This window comes from Marmota monax, unplaced genomic scaffold (assembly GCF_021218885.2).
Source record: "Marmota monax isolate L192 unplaced genomic scaffold, Marmota_monax_Labrador192_F-V1.1 WCK01_AAM20220418_F8-fsc00124, whole genome shotgun sequence".
Classification (NCBI taxonomy): Eukaryota; Metazoa; Chordata; class Mammalia; order Rodentia; family Sciuridae; genus Marmota; species Marmota monax.
The window spans coordinates 3,589,771-3,614,974 of NW_026692505.1; the positions used below are offsets into that span (position 1 = coordinate 3,589,771).

The 25,204-nt window shown below is 36.5% G+C and overlaps 1 protein-coding gene across 17 annotated transcripts in view; it reads right to left on the minus strand.

Annotated features, from left to right (window-relative positions):
- Nucleotides 1–25,204, minus strand: part of Ptprd (protein tyrosine phosphatase receptor type D) — a 2,207,759-nt gene that overhangs the window by 477,248 nt on the left and 1,705,307 nt on the right. Inside the window, exon 1 of one of the 17 annotated variants that reach the window (XM_046445829.2) lies at nucleotides 9,597–10,497. The exons of the other annotated variants lie outside the window; for them this stretch is intronic. The gene's annotated coding sequence lies outside the window, so the exon portion shown is untranslated. Of the gene's footprint in view, nucleotides 1–9,596; nucleotides 10,498–25,204 lie in introns of those variants that run through there. 17 annotated transcript variants of the gene reach the window in all.

Consider the following 25,204-nt stretch of genomic DNA (forward strand, 5'->3'; position numbering starts at 1 on the left):
GAAATTATGTAAACCAATGTATTTAATAACAATAGCATAGAAGACTATTAATATTTACTAGTATTTTCTACATATATGTTCATATTCTTTTAAAGCTCTTTTACCACTCTACAATATATATACTTCAAAACATCATGTTGGGCTTGGGGACATAGCTCAGCAATAGAACACTTGCCTAGCATGAACAAAGTCCTGGGTTCAATCCTCCGCACCACACACAAACATGCACACACACACAAAATCATGTTACACGATGAACACATAAATTTTTCTGTCAATTTTTAAAAAGAAAAAATGGTAAATATATTTAAATATGTATATTTCTACATCCTTCTAAATGCAATTGTTCTGTCCACTACCCTAGTATGAAAACTGAGGCAAAAAAAAAAAAAAAAACTCAGAAATTCAATCAAAGATCACTCAGCTCTCCAGTGGCAGCGGGCAGATTCTTTTCTAGCAATCTAGCTACACACCATGTCTTTTAAACCTCAACATTTAAGATGAGGAAGACAGAATTCCTGCCCTCAGTGTAGCAGGATAGATTCATATCTGTAAAAAAAAAATGATTATATTCACTAGCTAAGAATAAAATGCTAAGATTAAAGCTGGGCAAGGTGGCGCATGCCTGTAGCCCCAGCAGCTTGGGAGGCTGAGGTAGGAGGATTGTGAGTTCAAAGCCAGCCTCAGCAATGCAGCGAGGCACTTAGAAACTAAGACCCTGTCTTTAAATAAAATATTAAAAAGGACCAAGGCTGTGGCTCTATGGTTAAGCACCCCTGGGTTCAATCCTCAGTACCAAAAAAAAAAAAAAAATGCTAAGATTAAAACAAGGAAACAGCTGGGCACTATGGCACATATCTACAATCCTAGCAGCTCAGGAAGCTGAGGCAGGAGGAACACTAGTTCAAAGCCAGCCTCACACTATAGCGAACTCCTGTCATTATCTAACACCCAGAAGAATACCTTGACAACTTAGTGAGGCCCTAAGCAACTGAGACCCTGTCTTTAAATAAAATATTTTTTAAAAGGGCTGGGAATGTTGCTCAGTGGTTAAGCACCTCTGAGTTCAATCCTCAGTACCAAAAACAAATAAAACAAGGAAATAATTTCTCAATTTAATTAAAATGCAGGCACACTACATAGCACATGCACATTTGTTTGTATATGAGTATGTGTTTCTGAATCCACGCAAGACTCAAGGGGCATCTGGGTGCAGTGGTGCCCACCTTAATCCTACCTACTCAGGAGACAGGGGCAGGAGGATCCCAAGTTCAAGGGCAGCCTGGGCACTGAGCCACACCCTGTCTCAAAATTTCAGCAATTTCTGGGTTTGGGAGGCCAAACTTAACAGTTAACTATTCTTTCCACCACTCTATGATTAACAGCTGACTGGCCTATCTCTTGACCTTATTCACAAGCAGGAATAAGGATACCAACCCATGAAAGTTTCTTCGGATGGGCACTTACAGAATAGCCCTTGCCACAAATCTGTCTTTGTAAATCTTTTCCTTCAATCCCATCTCTAAAACAATTTTACGGTATTTCTTTTGAAAATTTGTCTCTTGAGGTTAGGGCATAGTTCAGTGATAGAGCAGCACTGTTTAGTATAGGTGTGGTCTGGGATTCAATTCTCAACATGCCTCCACCCCCAAAAGAAGAAAGAAAATCTATCTCTTGATTTGAAGTCTGAATTTGGTATCTATCATCTTGAGGTCACAGTTTCTATTTCAGTATTTTGACCTGTATACTTATAACTAGACCTAAGAATAATTGAAGCATTATCAGAATAGTTTGAAATCAATGTCAAATGATGTATCACAATCAAGTAAGATTTTTTTATATACTGTTGTTATTATTTTAAGTATTTAAATAGTGGCATGCCTATAATCCCAATGACTCCAGAGGCTGAGGCAGAAGGATCCCCAAGTTCCAGACTAGCCTTGGCAACTTAGTGAGACTCTGTCTCAAAAAAATGGTTAAGAAAGAGCTGTTGAAAAAATGTTTAAAAGAGGATGTAGCTCAGTGGTAAAGTGTCCCTGGGTTCAATCCCCAACACACACACACACACCAAAAAAAAAAAAAGCTTAAATAGCAAATATAAATGTCATTTTATGAACCTTTTTTATGACTATTTCTATTTCAGTAGTTTGTCCATTTATAAAACTGATTCCTATGGAAGTTCCAGATATTCAATAAACAGTACTTTAAAATATTTTTAAACAGTATTCAAGGATAAATGTTCTAATCATTACACCTAGAATACAATGGATTTCTTTTACAAAATATTGACTCTTCATCATTGACAAATCATTAATAAATAAACAATTATCACATAGATCATACTGTTCTCAAACATGTGCTGTCTTTCCCTTAATAACAGAGCTAACTCTGAGACAAAACAGAAGTCTTGAAGTACTCCATGATCATAGGCAGCCATGGGATTGATGGCTATCCTTCTGGCAAACATAAAAGTCAATAAAAGTAGAACACACATATTTAGTTGTTTTTGTTTTGCTAAGTAAGGATTCTCCAGCTTTTGTTACACCATAGACACAAAAGAGACTACACCCCTTTTTGCTTACTCTATACCAAGCAAGTCACTGACAATTTCCCCTCAATGATTCAGTAAATCTCTTTTCTTTAGCTTTTGCCCCTGAACCATTTATCCATGCCCTTGTAATACATGCCTTAGCAAGGGCTCCAGTACCCTAACTGCCATCAAAGCAAACATAGACCCCGAAATAAAAGACTGTAAGACCTGGGAATAAAATGTTAAAAGTGCAAACTGATATAAACATGTGTTCTGACAGAGAAAGTGCACTTTAAATTGTGCACAGCAGCACTCACTACAATTTGGAAATTCCCCTAGTGAGAGTAGAATTGTTGCATTTATGCCTTGATTGGAAGGTTAAGGACATGGTGATTGAAGGCTAATGCTAAATAAAATACAATGGAAGGGGAAGCACAATGATTTACTAACATAAAACATTTATTAAAGGCATGTTCATGCTTACAAATCCAGTATCAATAAAAAGTAATATCATTGAGGACCTATTTGTACTATGCATTAATCCTTACAACCCTCTGTGAGGAGTGTTATTTTTCCCCCAAGTTACATATAAAGAAACCAAAGCTGACAGAGATTAAGCAATTTGTCCAAAGTCCTGCTGCTAATAATGGAACAGAACTTGAATCCAGTTCTGTTACATTCCAAAGCACCCCCCTATCCCCCAAGATCACCACACATGCTGCAGTCATTTATTTAAGCTAAGGCAATTTAGCAGGTTAGAAAGCAGAAAGGATTAACAGATTTCCACTCTCCCAAACTAAACCCAGTATCCACACAGCCCATACTGCCATCTTCCTAAAATACGTCTGTGATCACGTTATGAAATTCTTCAGTGCTTTCCCATCCGCAGCTGAGGAAAGTACAGACGTTCTGGTCCAAGTTTTAATACTCAGTGTAGTTAAATAAAGACAGTAAAGCATTGTTTTGGACTAGGCTCCAACAAACCAGAATGAAAATCAACATGGAGTCACTCACACTAAAATTCTATATCACCAAAATGAAACTAAGTTTGTTTTTCTTTTGGTACAGGGGATTGAACTTTTTACCACTAAGCTTCTTCCCCAGTCCATTTTATTTTTTATTTTGAGATAGCGTCTCACCAAGTTACTGAGTCTCACTAAGTTGCTGCCTCTGGCCTCGAACCTATGATCCTCCTGCCCTCCACATCTTAGGTCTCTGGGATTATAAGCATGGGCCTCGGGTCCCAATGAAACTAAATTTTTATCTGAACTTCCCAGAAGTCAGAAAAGAAGGCAAACAGCAAGTTTACGAAACAGGTCAATTTCAATCAGCTTGATAATATAAATTCCCTCTGCTTAAATCCTTCTGAAAAAGGAAGACAAAGTAACCTGATGTTATTTTGTTGTTTTTCTATTGTTGTGTCTCCCTGATCCTACATGACAAGAGAAGTAACTTTAAGATGACCAATCAATTCTTGTTGTTTTTGCTTTCTCAGTCCTCTGCTTATAGAATCAAACACCTTTACTCTGCTCCTTGGAACACTCTATTTTACAGAAGGAAGAGTTGCTCAATTCAGAAGTCACAAAAGAAAGCCAATTAAGATCTCTAAAGGAAAGGGTAATGATTTGTTCTTTGACAGTGTTGTTTCCATCTTACTCAGATTAACAGCCGGCTCCCCCAGCACTCCACGTAGCCTATTTTTTCTGGGACTCCATAGACATTTCACCTTTTGCCTGACCTCTAAATGTTACATGTCCCACTGACTCTCCCTTATTGACATCTCTGGATGGTTTTATCCCTTCCCACATAGCCTTAACTGCCATCCATGGTCCAATGATTCTCAACTGATATCTCCACAGTAACCACACCTTTGAGCTACAGAATCTCATAATACATACTCCCCGACCCCTGTCTGTTCTCTTTGGCTGTTTCCTGGGGCCATAAACCAAATTTCCAAAGTGATCTCCCCATTCACCAGCATGCTCATTTGCCAGTTTTCCCCATCTATATTCTAGATAAAAGCCTACATCTATCTTCGATTTCTTCCTAATCCCACGCCTCTTTCACCCACCCTAACCCAATCAATTGGAAATCCTATCTCCATAGCCACCATCTCTCATCTGGTTCATCCACAAGAGCTTTCTAAATGGCCTTCCCATTTCTACTCCTGTTACCTCCCAATCTATTCTTTATACAGCAGCCAGGATAATCTTTTTAAAACAAAATCCAATGTGTCACTCCTTTGCCTACAACCCCTTTCATGGTCTCCTATTGTGTCTTAAATGAAATCCAATCTTGTTACCCAGGCCCACAAGGCCCTGAGCCATCAGACCTCCTGACCAGCTCTCTCCAGTCTTAATCACTTTCAACTCTCGCAGTCCACTGCCCTCCAGCCAAGCTGGTCCTTTTTCAGTTATCAGATTCCCTGATTTTTGTCCTTCATACATGCCAATACCTGCTACACATGGCCGGCTGAATGCTTCTCATCCTTCTGCTCTCAACTTAGATGCTCCCTCCCCAGAGAAAAATACAAGACCAGGATTCTAAGGTCAGATACCACCATTTTTTCCTGTCATCATCTTAACTAATTTGTATTGCACATTTATCTATTATTTGCCTCTCCTGCTGGTTGGTGAGCTCCACAATGGCAAGAATAGCATCACTCGGATCACAAGTAAATGCACAGTGCCTAGCAGGGTGCCTGGAGTATGGAAGACATCCTGCAAACAGAATTCAAATACTTGCATGATCTGGACCCTGACTACTTCTCCCCATCTCCAACCCCACACTCTTGTTCTGAACATATAAGAGGATTTGGGGATAGCACAATGAGCATGCTTACTTGATATCTGCTGCTCCTTTCTCCTGGAATACTCTTTCTCCTCTTGTTTAAACTAGCAGATTTCTGTTCTCTCTTTGGATCAAATTTCAGTATCTTTTACTCTGTGATACCCCCTCCCCCAACACACACCCTCACTGAGGGCAGAGTTGGTTACTTCTTCTTCTGTAGGCTTATGTACTTCTATTAAACTAGTACCATGCCAAGTTGTTCTATGTCCTTTAAAAGGCTAAGTTCATTGAGAGTAAGGACAATTTTCACCTACTATTTCAATATCATAGCAGTATCAATGGTGAAATAAGTAAATGACCCAACCCATCAATCTATTTGGTATTTGAGGAATTTTCATTTTCTGCCCCAAAAAGTAACTAAATTCCCATTTTTTCCCCCCAGGCCCTACAACAAAAATCAGCTCATCATTTACAGTTCAAAGCACACCATGCCTTTAACCTATAGGATATATATCATGTCCCATCAGTGAAAGATTTATTCCTATTCACTAGAAGTTATTAAAATTTCTGAATTACACTAAACATAGATTTAATCCAATTAAGACATGGCTAAATGAGCTTGAATAGAATCCATTTAAAATAATAGGCCTGAAATTATGTGGAAGAGCATCTTTCTTGAAATATCTACATTTTCATAATTATTAGAACAATATCCCAAAGCACATTTAATTAGCACTTACTGCCATCCACAAAATAATAATAAGATAATAAGATATTCAATAAAGTGTTTGATCTATTTTACCAGGATGTCTATTATTACAAAGGGAAGTAGCCAAGCATGGTGGTGCATGCCTGTAATCCCAGCTACTCAGGAAGCTGAGGCAGGACTGCAAGTTCAAGTCCAGCCTCAGCAACTTAGCAAGGCCCTGTCTCAAAATTTTAAATGGAGGGGCTGGGGATGTAGGTCAATGATACAGAGCTTGCCTAGCAAGCATGAGGCCCTGGATTCAATACCCTGTATGCAAAAGAAAAAAAAAAAAGAGAGAAAGAGAGAGAGAAATTTGAGATAGATAATCTTTCACTCTATGCAGCATGGGAACACAGCAAAAAGACTGCCATCTGCAAACTTGGGGAAAAACCTTCACCAGGAACCAAATCAGCTGGTGCCTTGATCTTGGACTTCCAGCCTCCAAACTGTGGGAAATAATGTTTGTTGTTCAATACACCGAGTCTGGGGTACTGTGTCACCACAGCCCAAGCCAACAAGGACGACATGTTTATTAGTAGTACTGTAAGATAGCTGCATATTCAAATTACTGTGGAGTATACTGCAGAAATATACTGGTTCTGTGGCAGTGGCAGAACCACATTACCAAAAAGTGAGAAGGTAACTGAGCTTTTTATTGCTTATGTATCTCTAGAAAATTTGTTTTTTGAATGTGTAGGCTGTTTGGTTTGGATTCATTGTAAAGCTTTAACCTTTGCAACAGAATAAAATTAAATATACTACATAAAATTTGTGAAATGCTATCCCCAAGCCAAAACTCAGAGAACTCAAGCCATGACAGGTTTGTTATCTTTCTAAAATAACTCACAATGCTGCTTTCATCTTCAAAGGATCTATGGGCAAGGGTGTCCCATAAAATGTAATGCTCACAAAGGAAACAAGGATTCTTGGAAATATTCTACCATACCCTACCACAGTGCTATACATCGTGTGCATCTGTTTTATAGTTACTATTGAGAGCTTACCAAGTTGAATAGGTAATTACCATGACAGTTTTCTTAATTGCTCATGTAAATTATTTTTTCATATTTTTAAATAGAAGTATAATTTATGGAGTGAATTGCCCAGACTTTAAGTCTAGTCAAATGAGTTTTCAAATATATATGTCTATGTAGATAATATAGAATATTTCAGAAAGCTGCCTTGTGTTCTTATTCAGGCATCCTCCTGTCCCCCTTCCCACTCCCTTCATCTCATGCCCAGGCAACCGCTGTCATGAATTCTATCTCTAAAGATTAGCTTTATTTGTTTTAAACTTCACATAAAAGGAATCACATGGGGGTGGGTGTGGCTCAGCGGTAGAGCGCTCGCCTAGCGCATGCAAGGCCCTGGGTTCCATCCTCAGCACCACATAAAAATAAATAATAAAACAAAGGTGTTGTATTATCCAACTACAACTAAAAAATAAATATTTTTTTCAAAAAAGGAATCACACAGTTGTGTCTGTCTTCTTTCTCACATTATTCTTCATGTTGTTCTTATTGTTGTACCCATATTAATTCTTTCATGTTTCACTTCCTTATGAAGTAGAGAGTATTATTGTGATCTCATTGCAGATGAGAAAATGAGGGAAACCGAGAAGTGACCTGTCTAAGATCTCACACCTTACAAGAAGAGCTGAGCTGTGGACCCAGGAACTTTGGTTCTAGAGACCAAATAATGTGTAATATAAGTTTATGGAGGTTGGGTTTGTAGCTTAGTGGAAGAGCACTTAGCTAGCATGTGTGAGGCACTGCGTTCAATCCTCAGCACCACACAAAAATAAATACATAAAATAAAAGTGTTGTGTCCATCTACAGCTAAAAAGATTTTTTTTTTAATTTATGGAGATTATTTTGAACTATACTACTCAAGGGAAAAAAATCAAAGGATGAAAAGATAAAAGGAAAATCTTATGGAGATTCTGAAAGACTTCTGGCACTTTCAAGGGAATCAGCAAGAAAACTAAATCTGGATATTAAGAAACAAGGACTTCTTTTAAAAAAGGAAAGTATAAAATGATTTAAAGTGTTATATTTTAAATAACAAGTATACTTTAGAATACTCAGGAACTAGTTTTTTTGAAAAATTTTGATGATTCAGCTCCACAATAAGATATGCACTTAGGAAATGTGTGGGCTTACAAGCAACATTTGGTATCTTCAAATCCAACTCTTATACTTTGAAGATTAGAAAACTTAAGCTCAGGAAGTTTACCAAGTTTTTAACCAAGTTTTGTCAAGGATCACATAGCACACTAGTGACAAAATCAAGCCTAGAAGCTATGTCTTCAAATGATAATCATAAATATAGCATTTATTGAACACTTTACTGTGTGCCAAGCATTGCGCTCAGCAGTTTGTTTGTTTGTTTAAATGTTTGCTGAGGATCAAGCCCAGGGCCTCACACGAGCTAGGTGAGCGCTCTACCGCTGAGCACAACCCCAGCCCTGGGCTCAGCAGTTTGAATGTGTTGTTTTAATTAATCCTCACAATAAAGTACAACATATATAGGACATACTTAAATGATATTAAATTAACATTAACTGAATAATGATCCAACTCATTCAGTGAAGTTCAAGTTTGCATTTTCATAAAAAATATGTTATAGTAGCATAAGAAAATAAAATAACATGAAATTGTGAATACAGGCTGCCACTATACTTCAATTATCTAAGGACTCTTTTTCACACTGATAATCATTTTACTAGAGACTCCATTTAAATAAGAAATGGTATATTCATTATCCCACAAGTAGACAATGTGTTAGGTGGGTAGGAAAGTGAATTTTTTTATATGATATCCTAAGTATAGATAGACATCCCACCTAATAAATATCTAATCAATATCAATCTGATCAGTCTTAAGTGTATCATCCAGTCACCTGAAATAAACAAGGTATAAGCTGGTCCAAATCAAGTTTTCTTGCTCTTTTAAATTGGGGTTTTGGAAAGAAATACATTTTTGTAAGTATTTGGCCTGTTTTGCCCACAGCCCAAATCCATTAGCCAATTTACAATCACATCTGTGTGATAAGCAGCACTGCCTGCTGCATGGTTGAAAGGGAAATGGTCCCGTTAAAGTCCACAGCATTCCCAATTGTATTACCCAGCCCTATGTCATCCACAGTGCACAGCAGGTTCTCAGCAAAGCATGGTAGAGGAACAACTTAAAACCAAACTACAGAGGCTACACCTACACCAACCCCTCAAAGAAGAAGCTTTTGGGAAGGAGCACCAAGCACTGGCAGTGTGGTCAGATGTTCCTGTGTGTTGGACAAATTGCTGTATTCTTTCACCCCTGAGCTTCGTCTCTCAGCAGTCTCACTGGGATCATAGCTTTTACAGGTAACCAGAGGATACCAGACTATTTTTCCTAAGGTAAGGAAGAAAGAGGAAAAGGAGCAGGGTGGAAGAAAGGAAGGAAAGCAAAATCATCCACAGAGCTCCTACGGAACCCTGTGAAGATGTCAGAAGCCAGGAAACCTCAGAGGTGCAAGAATATGACTCACTCAGGAAGACAGTGGTTCTGTTTGGTTTTTGTTTTCCAATCCCTGAGAGTGAGAATCCGGGCTAGGAAATAGTTTCTGATTCAAAAATAAAAAAAAACTCCCCTCCAAAAACGGATATGATGATTCCCACACTTGTTTCAGATGCTCTATTTCTGATCATTATCTTTGTTGGGTCTACTTATTAAGTCCTAGGAGAATGTCAGGAAATGTTTAATGTTAACTGGGTTGGTTAAAAAATAAAAACAGTCTTGCTTACTCTTTATCAAAGTACACTTGGCTTGCTTCCATTACACCATTATGAAATTGCATTAGGACTATGTTATGTAAACACGCTCAGAAGACAGACTACAGACAATCCAGTCCACACACAGTTAAAGGAAACACCCAATCTAATTCAGAAAATCCAGTCATTGGGGATAAGAAGAAAAAAAATGACAGGTAAGCAAAATTAAAGCCTAAGCTTCCTTACACACACATCCCTTAAAATGTTCAGTCTTCTGAATCACATGTATCATCTCTAAGTATTAAAAAAAGAACATACACAAGACATGTCTTTTTCCACCACAGTTAGAATTTTATCATTCTGAAAAATGCTTTGCTTTTTATTTGAACACTATTACTTTTATCTGTCAACTATATTGTAAACACTGCAAAACATCAGAGAAACTTTCCCACAGCAAAGACCATTTACATACACTAATTTGGCAAAAAAATTGCTTTCCAAATCACAATGTTTTACAAAGGCCATATTCTATTTTTCCTTTAGTGCTTTTTTGACAGTTGGAAATGGGTACAAGTTGTAATTTACTCGTATCCATTTCCTACTTTAGTAGTGTCCAGTAAAATCATTCAAACAGCATGACAGATAAAAAGCAATAATAAAACGTATTTGCAATCTTCTGAGAGCTATAATGTACACTGAATATAAACAGTAACTGCTGGTGTATATATATTTTATATATATATATATATATATATATATATATATATATAATCTATACATACAGTTGATAAGGAAGGATAGTACCTAAATACATTTAAAAATACTGTAATGAAAATGTTAAGTGTGCCCTGATCCCCAAATCCTCAAAGCTCCTAGTCACGTTTAATTTGCCTTAATAGAGAATTGCTTTGGAAAAAAATTATGCAAGAATAGTAATATCTGACAGTAGGTAACAATATATTTTTGTAGTCATGAAAGCAGAACAAAAATATGTCACATGTAAGGTTCATGGGAGCTAAAGCTATCTTTGTTTTGGGTTTTTTGTTTTTTGTTTTTTTTTTTGGTCAAATAACATTCCACAATACCAAAATTAGGGAGAAAGCAGGCAATGAATTACAAAGAAGAGAGAAAGTCAATTAGGGTGATTACCAAACAGCCCTAGAATGTTTCAGAAATGCCCGAATGAACAAGGCCACAATACACTTCAAGTATGAGAAAGAGAAAATTAGCCAGTGTTTGCACCCACTATGTGTGTTTTGTTAACAAAGTGATTTTGATTAAGTTTATGGTCACACCACAGGATCACAAGACTTCACAAAGAGGATTACTTTAAATATGAAATCTTTCAACTGTAAAACTAATCATTTCTGAAGGAGGCTGGATATTCAATATTTCTCTAAATTGAAGTTTCTCTCCTCTCTCTCCTTTTTTTTTCCCTCAGATTATATGAGGCTTCTTTTATTCCATAAACTGGATCGATACACACACCCCTCCCCCAAAGAATATAAAACAATATTTTAAGAGAAATGCAACTTTTCACTTCATGTTAGTACTCTCATAAATTTAATTTCTACTGTTCATTATCCAGAGAACTGCATAACATAAGAGTCTTTTCCTTTCCTATCTTATTTTGCAATGAAAAAAAAAAGTTGATATTTACTTGATATCTTCTCCATGGGCCTCAGAAATCTTAATAACAGTGGCAGCAAACTCAGTTCCCTTATAGGCCACAGAAACAGGGCTTACAGTGAGAAAGAAAAAAATGAGATTTGGAAGTTTATAGCTTTCCCCTTGTGACTTAATGTACCAGCAGACTTTCCTGAAGAATTAACCTTATCAGATAGTGTTTCACTACCCCCTAACTCCCAAGAGGTTAGTAGCATTGATTTCAGCATGAGACCTTTGGAACCTTTGGAGGATGTCTCAGTATGGCTACATTTGATGCCCTACAAGCCTCATATACAAAAAGTGGCAGGCAGAAAGAGAACCAAGTTCAATAACTAGAGATATGTAATATATAAATGGCAACCTTTAATTACTTCAATTTATTCATTTAACACTTAATAGGTGTTACTTAAATATTCTCATTATCCTCGAGATTTAATGACAAATATTCACCATGTAACATAATTTCCATTTTTCAGATTGAGAAAATTGAGTCCTACTCCATGGATAATTTATTTTTATTTTTATTTTTATTTGTTTGTTTGTTTGTTTATTTTTGTGGTGCTGGGGATTGAACCCAGTGCCTTGTGCATACGAGGCAAGCACTCTACCAACTGAGTTATATCCCCAGCCCAGGATAATTTTTTTTAAATATATATTTTTAGTTGTAGTTGGACACACATCTTTATTTTATTTTATATGGGTGCTGAGAATCAAAACCAGTACCTCACACATGCTAGAAAAGCACTCTACCAATGAGCCCCAGCCCCAGCCCAGATGATGATCTTAAAAAGAGGCACTATTCATAATACTATAAAGTTGAATGGAAACTAATTCAGTATAAATAAATACATATACACATGATTTAACAAGTATGCTAAAATTAAATCCTTGAGAAACAACTCTACTTCAGGGCTGTTTACTTGTTTAATCTCTCCTTATAGGACAATGTTAGCCATTTTCTGAACATTTATAAAAATAAGTCAATTTATGGATAAATATACTAAAAACTTAGGGCATTTATAATATTCTTGCCTTAGACTTTTATAAGTTCATCTCACTTTCTGACATTTTGCAGAATTCTAGATATTTATAATTTCCAATATAATTACACAACTTCTCATTTCCAAAAGGAATCCTGGCAGATTTTATAATGAATCCATTTTCTTGTCATTCACTCACTTTTATTTATATTTACATTAATAACTTTATTATAGTGGGTTTACTCACAGTAGTTGAATTCATATCTAATAGTTACAGGAGCGAAGCATGCCAAAGTGTTTTTCACATTTATATTGGGGTTGGGGTTGTGGCTCAGCGGTAGAGTGCTCACCTAGCACACGCAAGGCCCTGGGTTTAATCCTCAGCACCACATAAAAATAAATAAATAAAGATATTGTGTCCAACTAAAAAATAAATATAAAAAAAAGTTATAATAAACAAGGAAACTTTCCGAGGTAGATTTTCAGGACAGATTTTACAAGCCTAGGTAATACAATTAAATGGTTCCATTTTTAAAATTTATATATGTAATATAAAATGTGAAAATATAGTGACTCAAATGATAGGGTTTTTTTTTTAATATTTTTTTAGTCATAGATGGACACAACAACTTTATTTTATTTTGATGTGGTCCCAGGGATCAAACCCAGTGTCTCATGCTTGTTAGGCAAATGCTCTACCACTGAGCCACAACTCTAGTCCAGGGTTTATTTTTTATAAGTAAAAAAAAAAAAAAAAACCCTATTTAAAATTCAACAATGCAAAACATTTTTGTCAAACATCTAATAATTGACTGTTTCTTTTTACTTCAAAAATAATGTTATCAGCCTGGCATGGTAGCATATATCTGTAATGTGAACTACTGGGGAGGCTGAAGCAGGAAGATTCCAAGTTCAAGGCCAGCCCTGGCAACCTAGCAAAACCCGATCTCAAAATAAAATAAAAAGGGCTGGGGATGTAGGTCAGTGGTAGGTTTATCAACCATGCTAAAAGCCCAGGTTTGATCCCCAGTATCACCCAAAAAAAAAAAGGAACATTATTAATTTCTACTCTGATGCATCTATGTGTTCATACATCTATAAACTTTTATATAAAGGGGAAGAAATATGACAAAGTAATTTTAGTAGCAACATCAGTAATATTAGAAATTATTTTATGAATAGCCCATGTATTCAGGCACACTAATCTTTAAATGCATAATCTCATCTAATATTCACAGAAATCCTGTAAAGGAGAGAGGTGCCTGTATTATTATGTTTTGGAGATAAACTCAAAATCAAAGAGGTTACATGGTGGGAATTGAAATCCTGGTCCATCCAGAGACCAAGGAAATGAGCCAAGGCATGCAAAAACTCGGATTTCTAAAATGCATCCCATTGGGTCCTTGGTGTATGGCTTTGGGCAAGACTAAAAAACTATTTCTCAAATTTCTCCTGTAAAAAAATTACAGCAAAAAAGAATGTGAATATAGCAAAGCTTTATACAGGCCACTTGGAAACTCTTGAATTTACATGGAGTTATGCAGAACAAATAACCACTGACAGCATATTCGGCACTGTCTTCTAAAGGGTAGGCATGAGTGAACTAAGGAATCTAATTGAATGGAAAGGGAGCAGACTCACCAATAGGTCGACCTTAGGTTGAAGTCAGTACCCAGGAAAACAGCAATTAGCAAAAGAGTCACAAATTCATGTGGGCTGGGAGCATTAGAGTCTGCAAAGCAGAACCAGGACATAGGGTAGGCAGAGGAACTTAAAGACCCTGGCCTTTCTGCTCAGTTCACTTCACCTGGGTTGACCAGCAGCAGCAGTGTCTGAGATCAGAGGACACAGAAGATCTGACCCCTGCTTTTAAGGCATGTGAAATATGTCTAGAATGTTAGCCTCTAGAAATTGAGGTAAGAAGTAAATTTGCTTTTCAAAGAGCAGAAGAATGTCATCTGAGCACACTCCTGCCTCAAGGGTATTTGCACTCACTGCTCTTCTGAATTCCTCTTTCCCAGAGAGTCCATTCTCAGAACCCCACCCCCACCATAGCACTTAACACAGCAATGTTTCTACCTCACCCAGTACACTGGCCACCTGGAGGCTCCTTTGCTTTGCCATGTTGTTTTCATCACTATTGATGTATTTGATATACTATTGTATGTCTGTTCATTGACTATCTCTACACTAATTTGTAAGCCCCATATCTTTGCTGTTGCCTGCTGCATTCTCAATGCCTAAATCAAGTCTGGGACACAGAAAAAAACTTAATAAATACTTGTTTAATTAATGTATGAATAAATTTCAAAGCAACATTGTCGACATGTCATTTTTTTCATTGTCTAGAATTTTGAGTTCTATGTGCTGCTACTTGCTGTATTATACAAGTAAGGAGATGGGTAAATTAGTAAATAATACAATCAAAGTTAGTGACCTTGAAACTCATGAATTAATTCAAGCATAAATACTGCTCAGAATGTAGAACTTGAATGTTTTGATAGTTTAATAGAAACACTAACAAAGCAAACCACAAAACACGCTCTATTTCACAAAGAAAAGGAAGCCCCTGGCACATCTCTAAAATACCAGAGTTATTGGTTAATCACCGAAAACCAATACTCTTCCTGGATTGGTTCTTCCTAGTTAAAAATTTGTTAAAAAAGGTTTTAATCTTAGAACATCCACCAAACAACCAATTATACAGCAAGTATATAATCAAAATTCATCCTTACAAAAAAAAATTAGGGTTAATTTCAAAATTCTCATCTTTGATATATAGTAATTTTAGGTTCTAAGTTCAGAACATTAATAAAACAAATTTCTAAAATAGGAGATAGAAAAAATAGGGGAAACAAGCATATGAAAAAATTTTTTAAATTTTATTCCAACTAGAAAATAAATTGAGACAAGGTTCTGGAATCATGAAAACTGAATATAAATTTATACCCACAAGAGTCTTTCTCTTGCTACAAGGCTATTCAGTATCTCTTTAAAATGAAATGAAACTGGGGCTGGGGTTGTGGCTTCGAGGTAGAGCACTTGCCTAACATGCAGGAGGCACTAGATTCAATCCTCCTAGGTAAGTAAGATCCTCAGCACCACATAAAAATTAAAATAAATAAATAAAGGCACTGTGTCCACCTATAACTAAAATATAAATGTTTAAAAAATTGAAATGAAATTGTATCACTTAAAACAAAGATAGTTTTGTTTTGTTTTGATTGTTAGGTATGTGGGGTTTATTTTTAAGTTGTAAAAGGAAAGGAGAGATTTCTCAATTAAGAAACTAGTTAAAAATATTTATGTATAAATGTCCACTTTTCAGAACTTGAGTAAGTCCCAGGATATTACATGCAAGTCTGAAAGAAGGGATCTTGATTTCTTACTCAAAATGTAAGACTCAGCTTAAGTTCACATCTAAGAACAAGCAGGAAAAATTACCAAAGACAAACCTCCAAGAAAAACTTCAGGGTGAAGGGACTGACTCAACAAGCTCTTATAGCAAAATAAAACTAAATTGAAAGGGCATGATGACTGACTCTACTATGGTCCTATAGACAAACAGAAGAAGTTAGATAACAGATCTTAAAACTTGTGATTTCAAACAAGAATTTTTAAAGGAACATTGCAAATAAGTGGCATAGGAAGAACTCTTCAGTGTATTGTTTAGGGATAAGAAACTAGTAACTAAAATTACATTACTTTTATGTTAAAAGTAAAAAAAAAAAGAAATTGGTAATTAAAAACTAAAAATCTATTTAGAACTTTGCCTTAGACTGGGAGTGTAGCTCAGTGGTAGAGTGCTTTCCTAGCATGTGTGAGGCCCTGAATTCCATTCTTAGCACCACAAAAAAAAGAAAGAAAGAAAAGGGCATTTTAGAACCTTGCCTTACACCATAGTCACATATCACAGATGATTTGAATGTAAAATTTTCAACTGTGTTCCTCTTCAGCTTCTTAGAAGTGTTTCAATTCTGAAATCAAATAATAGCATACCTTTCAAATTCAACTGAAAATTAACAACATAGATATTTCACTAAACTTAATACTATTTTTTAAATAATTTCTAATTTTTTTTTATTTGTAGTTGGACACAATACTTTTATTTTATTTATTTGTTTTTATGTGGTGTTGAGGATGGAATCCAGCGGCCCACACATGCCAGGCGAGTGCTCTACCACTGAGCCACAACCCCAGCCCTAATCCTATTTTTTTAATAATCTGCTTGAAAAAAAATTTTAAAAAGCAGAAAACAACTTAATGATTAAATGAGGTCATTTAGCTTAACAGGGTTTTTTTTTTTTTTCAGTTAATCTATGCATAACTCTTGGTTGTGAATTTATAATATGCTTTAACCAGACTTTTTCTGCCCAAAGAGTACCTGGCTTTCTATGGTGGAAATAAACATAATAATATTTCATGGATATTTAATACTTTCAGGTACTTCACCAACTAAATATATTGAGAGCCACTAGAATGAAGAATTGATATAAATAGTAATGAGAGGAACTAGACATCACAAAATTCAGATGAAAAACTTAGGAAAGGAAATGATGTTCTAATTCCAAATGCAAAAGGCATAATAAAGAAGACTACCAACAGTCTTGATTATGTAAAATTATAAATAAAAATTCTGTTTATTAAAAAATTGCTAAAGTAAGACCAATAAACAGACTTGAGGTACATTTGTTATAAATACAACAAAGATTTAATATGCCTAATGGATAAAGCATATGAACTAATGAATGAAAACCCTTAGGAAACACAGAGACAATTCATATAACAAGAATAAATTACTCCAAACAAACATAAGGGAGAAATTATCACTTTAGTAATTAAAGAAATTCATATTAAAACAATAATGAGGCTGCATTTTGCCTATTAAATCAACAAAACCTAGATGATAATTTCCAAACTGACCAAGGGGAAAAGAAGCTCGTACTTTAATCATTACTGGTAGCATTATCATCACATACATCCTTTCTGGAATGCAACTTGGCAATTTGTTCCATGAGATATAAAAATGTGCAAACTCTTTGACCTAGTGATGCCACATCTATATATTGGTCTTATGAGAAATAATGTAAAATCTAAGGGAAAAAAAGTTAGATCCATTAAAATGTTCATCAAAGCTTTGCATTTATAATAGTAGGAGAGATGGGAAGTGAGGGTGGGGATGGGGGAAAGGATGTTCAACAACAGAAAGTCTTGGGCCACCATTTAAAATGACAGGCATAAGAATGCAAGGTAGGAAAAATGATTTGTGTTAAATGACAAAGTATGGATGGTAAAGGATAAAGGACCAGAAAATGTAATCAAGTCAGAAAAGTGGGTTATTTTCAGGAGACAGGATTTTGAGTAAATTTGTTTTTTCTCATTCTAATTTCTCTAAATGATGTTATAGCTCTTATACAGCTTTAAAATGGATGGATAAAAGCTCAGATACATAAAGATAAGCAGTTATCATTTGACCACTATATTTGAGCAGAAATTAGAAACACTATTTTGGTTCTTGCTTCCTTCCCAATCACTCCATGGTAACCCAAGCTATCTTTTTTTTTTTTTTTTTAACTCTGGCACTTGTTGGACACACCCAAATTCAGTGTTCCATATTTCTGTACTTTCCTTTCTCAAAATGTAAACTATCACTGAGGCTCAATATTTAATTTAGTGGGCTTGTAGTTACATCAGTTGAAAATACCAACACATTAACCACATCTGTGTGAAAAACAATCATGCCCATCTTCATTTTTTTCCAGATAATTAATACTGAAAATTATTAATTGCCTTTTTAATGGACTAAGCAACCCTCTAACATGGATGCCATCAATTAAGTGCAATGCTCTAATAGACCTCATATTGCAGCTTCTATACCACGTGCAATAACATCAGCAAGAACCAGTGTCATACATGAATCACCTTGACTCCTTATCTGAGATTTCTTAGCCTCCTTCTTATGACAACTATGTTAAGTTCTGCATCATGACCGAGAGCACCCACAGCAAAGACTACGGAGTGGTCGGGAGGGGAAAATAGACTATTAAATCTTTCTGCAGTGAAAATGTGGGGACATTTTATGTAACTCCTATTCTATCATAATATTCTGGTAACCATTAAGATTTAGATCTGTAATTATGGGAAGGAACCTGAAATTCACCCTGATTACTGAAAAAGACAGTGAGTACAATACAACAAAAAGCTAAGACTTGTAAAATGAGAGTTTGCAAGACGTGAATATTCCCAAGCTCTAGTAGATTAACTGTTCAAAATGGACATTCCATGTTTGCACTTTGCTGGCAAGGCATGGAAAATGTCTCCAAGTATATGCACTTCCATCTGTAGTGTGAATCCTCTTTGGTAAATAAATAAATATATTTGTTACAACACAAATAAGCTTTTTTTTTTTTTTAAGAGATGTTGGGTGGTGGAACAGAATCCACAGTTCTGAGTCAACACAAGATTATCATGTCCTGTTGGGCATGGTGGTGCATGCCTGTAGTATCAGTGGCTCTGGAGGCTGAAGCAGGAGGATTGCAAGTTCAAAGCCAACCTCAACAATTCAGCAAGGCCCTCAGCAATTTAATGAGACCCTATCTTAAAATAAAAAGGGCTGGGGATATGACTCAGTGGTAAACAGCCCTTGGGTTAAATCCCCCACTGTACCAAAAAAAAAATTAGGGATATGGTATATTTATATATCCATATCCCAAAATGTGCTCAGCATTGTATAAATACAAATACCTACCCCAACAGTGACCTTTAAGTCCTTTTTAAAGCTACAAGCATTGCTTAGTACACGAGTTGAGTGTACTCCTAAGTAACTGCTTTCAAAACCCTTCACACTTCAAGAAACTGTTTTTGTGTTTGATTGCAAAACTGCAGTTACATACCTAAAGAGTCCAGAACTGGTATAAAAACAAAAGCAAAAACAGAAAGTCTTTACCCTCAACTATTGCTAAATAAATATGCTTTCTAAATCATATTTTAAATAAAATCATTTCTTCATACACAATAGTAACAATGAAAAGGAAAATCTACCTTCAAAACGCAAACCCAGTGAAAAATACAAGGACCTGTGCTACTCCCTGAGGGAGGAGATAGAACTTACAACACGAGACAAAAAAGTGTTCGGAAACAATTACCTCCAGCCTGTGACCAAGAGAGAGACTGGGTGGGAGAAAGGTGGCTGCTTCTAGGACCTTCTTCCCATGGCTGTTCTCTTTCACAGCTCTACCAAAACCTTAATCCGAGCCTTTAGTGCCTGCCTGGGGAGCAGAGAAGCTGTGGAGAGTGGGGTAGAGGCAATGGGTTCCTGCTCTCTCCCCTCCCTCTCTGTCCCTTTAAGATTGTCCCGGTGAAGTCTGGAAGTCTGTCATCTCCCCTGATGTTTTCTCAATGACTTCCAACAGGTTATTCTGATATGTGCTTGTCAGCATTAATTAATGTGACATTGGATCAGCTTGATCACTGACAAAATTTAAGAGCACAATAATAAAACAAAAAGACAATAGGAAAAGATGCTGGGGGATGGGGGTAGGCAGAACATTTGCATCTCCAGTATTTTCACCTCTTTCTCTGGCCCAGTCTAGCCAGCCTCACAAAGGCACATCTGCTCTGCTCTGTTCTACATATGGAGATTGCAGATATCAGACCTATCCAGTTTGCTTAGGACAGCCCAGTCTATACTGTTGTTCCATAAAGAGGGTCCTCTCTCAGAGCATCCTGTTTGGATATTAAACTATGTGATCTCCCTACTGAGCCTGCTCTTTCAACTACATGGCCTTTCCTTACCTTAACCTCTCCCACATAGCTACAACAGTGAAAGGGGCTAAAGACAAAGATCACTAGGAACACAGCAGAGAAGCCACTCTGAAGATTTGCAGGGAGAGATGTGGTACAACTGATAATGCTCAGTTGGTTTCCCTGTTTGATGTCCATGGGAAGGCTATTTCTCCACATTGGGCTGATACAAAAATCAGAGTACGTTAGACAAAAAAAGCACAGAATCTGCTATCAGTTCACTTTCCATGAGAAAGAAGGTAATTCTGAAACACAGCATCTTTCACTTACATCTGGCTGGTACATTCTTTCCTCCTAAGATCAATGGGTATTCTATACATGCAAACGGTGTGCCTTTGTTTTATTTCCAATGTAACCTTGCAAAGATCAACTGAAGTTTCAGAACCACAGGCACACCCGTGCTGTCCAATACAACTTTGTGCAATAATGGAATTATTTCATGTCTATTATTTCATAGCTATTTTTCCTAATGGCTACTAGCTACACATGTGGTTTGGGGCCACTTGAAATGTATATAGCACGACTTGAGTTTTTAATTACATTCAATTTTAATTAAGTAACAAGGAAATATGATTTCTTAAATTAGAAAATTAGGATAAAGAAGATGTGTCTCCTGTTGTTTCCTTTGAGTCTTGATGAGAAAAGTCATAGATTCCTCATCAGGGCAGATATTGGATACTAAGGAACCCTTCTCCCTCTCAGAGGCAATGCATTTGTCTGGGCCCTATTTCTGGCAGTATAACCACATCTGTATCCAGCACAGAAAGGACTGTCCTTGGGTCCCAAAAGGTGTCAACTGAATGCTTTTCAGTTCTTGGGGCCTTAGTTTTCTCAGAGGGTAAAATAAAAAAATTCATGTGGTTAAATTTAGTGTCCTTTCTAGAATCTTTGAAGATTTCCCATTGGCCACCTGCGAAAAGATCACCACCATGACAAAGAGGCCAACATGGCCCACTGTGCCATCAGAAATGTGCTTGGTTCTGTCCTACAGATGTGGAAACAAGGGTGATATGTCACTCCGATACATATTACAAAAGGAAAAAGAGTTTTATGTTTAAGAGATCTTTTACTTCCCCTTTATCCTATAAGTAATACCACATTTATATACATCACTGTGTGTCTATTCTGTAAAATGAAAAGACTATTTTGAAAGACAAATTAGAAAAGATAACTGGCCATTAAATTCATTTATTAAGAAGTCTTAATCACATTTACTTAGTATATTTTTAAAAAATATAAACAAGTCATGAAGTGAATAATTTGGTGGTACACTCCCTAAAGGGTTCTATCATTCTAAAAATGTCTTAAAACTAAATATCATTCAAAATGAGGCCAAGATGATGCATATTTTTAAAAATTTCTCATAGAAACTAACCATCTGTACAATAATCCATCGTCTGTTCTACCAAGGTGATTTATTAAGGATAGTGAAGCATATGATTTAATAGCTGCCACAAATCCTTTTTCAAGTAGGATGGGTATAAATAATACAAAAATATGGTCCAATAATAGCCAAATCCTAACCTAAGAACTATTCTGTATGCTAGGTCACAGGAAATTACATGAACTCAATTAACTGCAGAGCAAAGTGAAAAGTGGCTGTGCCCATAGCTAAAGATCTAACTACTCTCTCCTATCCCAATAATCATCACTATTATTATTACTTAGAGGGACTTGTGAGCTCTACTAGCATAGTGGAATCTGAGTAGTTTTCCACATGACAACACAAAGCTCTCCAATTGAGAATGAAAATTATACCAGCATGCATTTTCCAAAAAATCCAGATCTCTGAAATTTGCCAATGCAAACTACAATTGGCAGTGCTCTGCTCATCCTTACATCCACACAGCACCTTGCATCCAACAGTGTTGAGTGTAATGAATCTTTAATGGGGGAGCAGGTGAATGAGTAAAATGAGGCCTCTGAAATCCATGCAGGAAAAAAGAAAACGATATATAGATAGATAGATAGATAGATATAGATAGATAGATAGATAGATATAGATAGATATCTATCTCACAGTCCTGGGTTCCTATGCAATATTTGTATGACTAGTTGTCAAGAGGTTATTTCCTTGGGTAGCAAAGCTTTCCTTGGGTGTACTTCCATGAAGCATGAATACAAAGTCACAAAATGATACACACCATTTGAATGCAGTATCCAGACATTAGCTCTTGTTTGCAAACTGACAAGCTCTTCTCCTGTCTATCTCTGCAAACAGTCAGGTCTTTACAGGGCCTTATGTAACCAGCGAGGCACATTTTTAACAACAGGAAATAGGAGCAGTCTTATATGCCAGCTGTTTGGCATGATCAGACTGCCTGGCTGTGCCTTAGAGGCATGGCACAGCCATTCATTGATAAGCTGGCACACCCAGTCCTGTCCCCAGGCCACCCGGTGAGTCCACCTAAAATAAGATTAGATGCTGCAAATTCTAGTGTTCAAGTAACACCAGGATTCAGAAAATGTCCAAGGCTCAACATAAACAAGGGCCTGATGTGTGGGACATATGTTGCCTTCTCAAAAATGCATGTTTCACCAGATGCATTTACCATCAACCAGCATATTTCCACACTGCAGTTCCTACTGCTCTTGCTCTTGTGAGCCTGGCTTGCCAGAACTGAGATCAATTTTATTAGATACCATTAGTCTCTGTTAGGGCGGTCATTTGAATAACAACAGATTGGCAAGTATAAAACTAAGGCACCTGTTGTACATTTGGCAGCCTGGATGAGGCCCTTAAAACGAAAACAAATAAGAGCTATAATCATGCCAGGCAATGGCTTTTGGTTCAATAATGACCATGTGTCAGAATTAAGTGCATCTGGGAATTCCTACCACAGCCAGATGTAAAGGCAGATTTGTCTTGTCTGGTGGCATATGAGTAGATATACACAGTCTACTCAGATTTGGCTTTGTCTTGGTTTGGTAAGAAACTAGGTAAGTGGAACTTAGCTCAAATGAAATTAAATTAATTACTCAAGAGCATCTGATGATAGCATCATAAACTGTAGAGCTTAAAAATGTATGGAGGGTAAGATTTGGGCCATGAACTAACCACCTGACTCTTCTGGGTATGCTGACTCCTTCACAGAACACTCAACTGCATTATCCCAAAATTACTATTATGTGGATCCAGGCCATGAACTAAGGGCTGGAGATAACACTGTGAATAAGACATTGACCTTGGCCTCAAGTACTTGTAATGAAACAGACCATAAATAAGCGATTGCAATACACTATAACACATGCTATGTGTAGATGTGTAGAATTCATTCAGTGCTCTTTTTGCACACAAAGTAGGATATCTGGACCCTGGAGAAAGGAAAGGTTTCCTAGAAGAGTTGTCGGCTGTGCTGCAACCTGAAAGAAGAGAAGTCAGGCAGAAATGGAAAAGAAGCAGACATTCTCCTGAAAGGAGTGTTCAAAATTACTGTAGAAACTAGAGGGTCTGAGAAACAACAAATGTTTTAGTGTGGCTCTAACAGATGTCTGTTGGGTGGGGGAAGATGAATGAGAATGGTAAGGTGGCTAGAGTCACAGCAGGAGACAGGACTAGGGTCAGGTGTCCCATGCTAAGGAATAGTTCATGCTCTATACAGAGAGGAATGGGGAGCCATTGGAATATTGCGAAAATCAAATTCAGGTTGGGTTTGGATAATAACAAAAAGGAGATTCAGGGCTGGGGTTGTGGCTCAGTGGCAGACAGCTTGCCTCACACATGTGAGGCACTGGGTTCGATTCTCAGCACCACATAAAAGTACACAGACAAAATAAAGATATTGCGTCCATGTATACCCCCCAAAAGTTAGATTGAAATAAACTTAAGCAGTATCTGACTATGCATAGCAGCATTTATTAAATATGTCATTCTTAGTTTACAGGTATCATTATTTAAAAGCATTTAGTAAGAACCTGTGAAAGAGTCTTCAAGACAACATGACCCACAGAAGGCAGCATATCCCGCTCCATGCTTCTAGGAGATTATAGTGAGAACTCAGTTTGTAGAAAAGTATGTGGCTAAATAGGCCAGTGTTTGCATGTGAGAAATATTTTAGAAAAATGGAAAATGGGGGAGGGGGGTTAAATGATAATATAAGTGCCATAAAATAAAAAAACTTTTTCCATGTACCTTTATTTTATGTACCATGTCTGATTTAAAACTTCAGGGTGCCTTATTGTTGGAGAAAAGATAATTTTCCAATTCATCAAACAAATATAACATCCTGTATTTTATTATTTATAAAACCATAATTAATCAGAAAGAGTCCTCCAAGACCTTAACAACAACAACAAAAAAAATAGGTTAAATGAAGAAAAAAAATTAATTAAATCCGACATCTGCTATTGATAATGAAATTATCAGGTAAACAATGAAAACAAAATATTTTGGAAGACATGATAATGGACAAAAGTTTCCCAGATAAAATTGCATAGGGCAGGCTGCCAATAAGTAGGATGTATATGTTTCAGTCACTTGGCATAATTTCATTTATTTGATGGGCAGGCACTCTTCAGATATTCCTGCTGGATCTATGTTTCTCTTTTAAAAAATGCTTTTGATTTCTTACCTGTTGGATAACTAGGAAACACAAGCCTTTGAGATCTTAAAGAATGTTTTTGGTGGAGATACTCATTTAACCCCTTTTGCTCCAGGACTGACCAGAGCTCAGCCAGTTGTATCACTGACCTGAAAGCATAAAATGTTAGTGCTGGAAAGCAACTGCAAAAAAAAAGGATCATCTAGTCCAAGCCCCTTTGGTAAAAAGATGCATTTCAGTGCCTCAAGTTCCAAACAGAGAAAGGAAAAGAAGAGACTTCAGAAATGATCAAAAGACAACCTACATAATGCTTAAAATTTCTCCTAAATTTGTGCCAAGAAAACAACATGCCATTGGGGATATTTGTCTAAGTATATGTGAGATACACTTAAA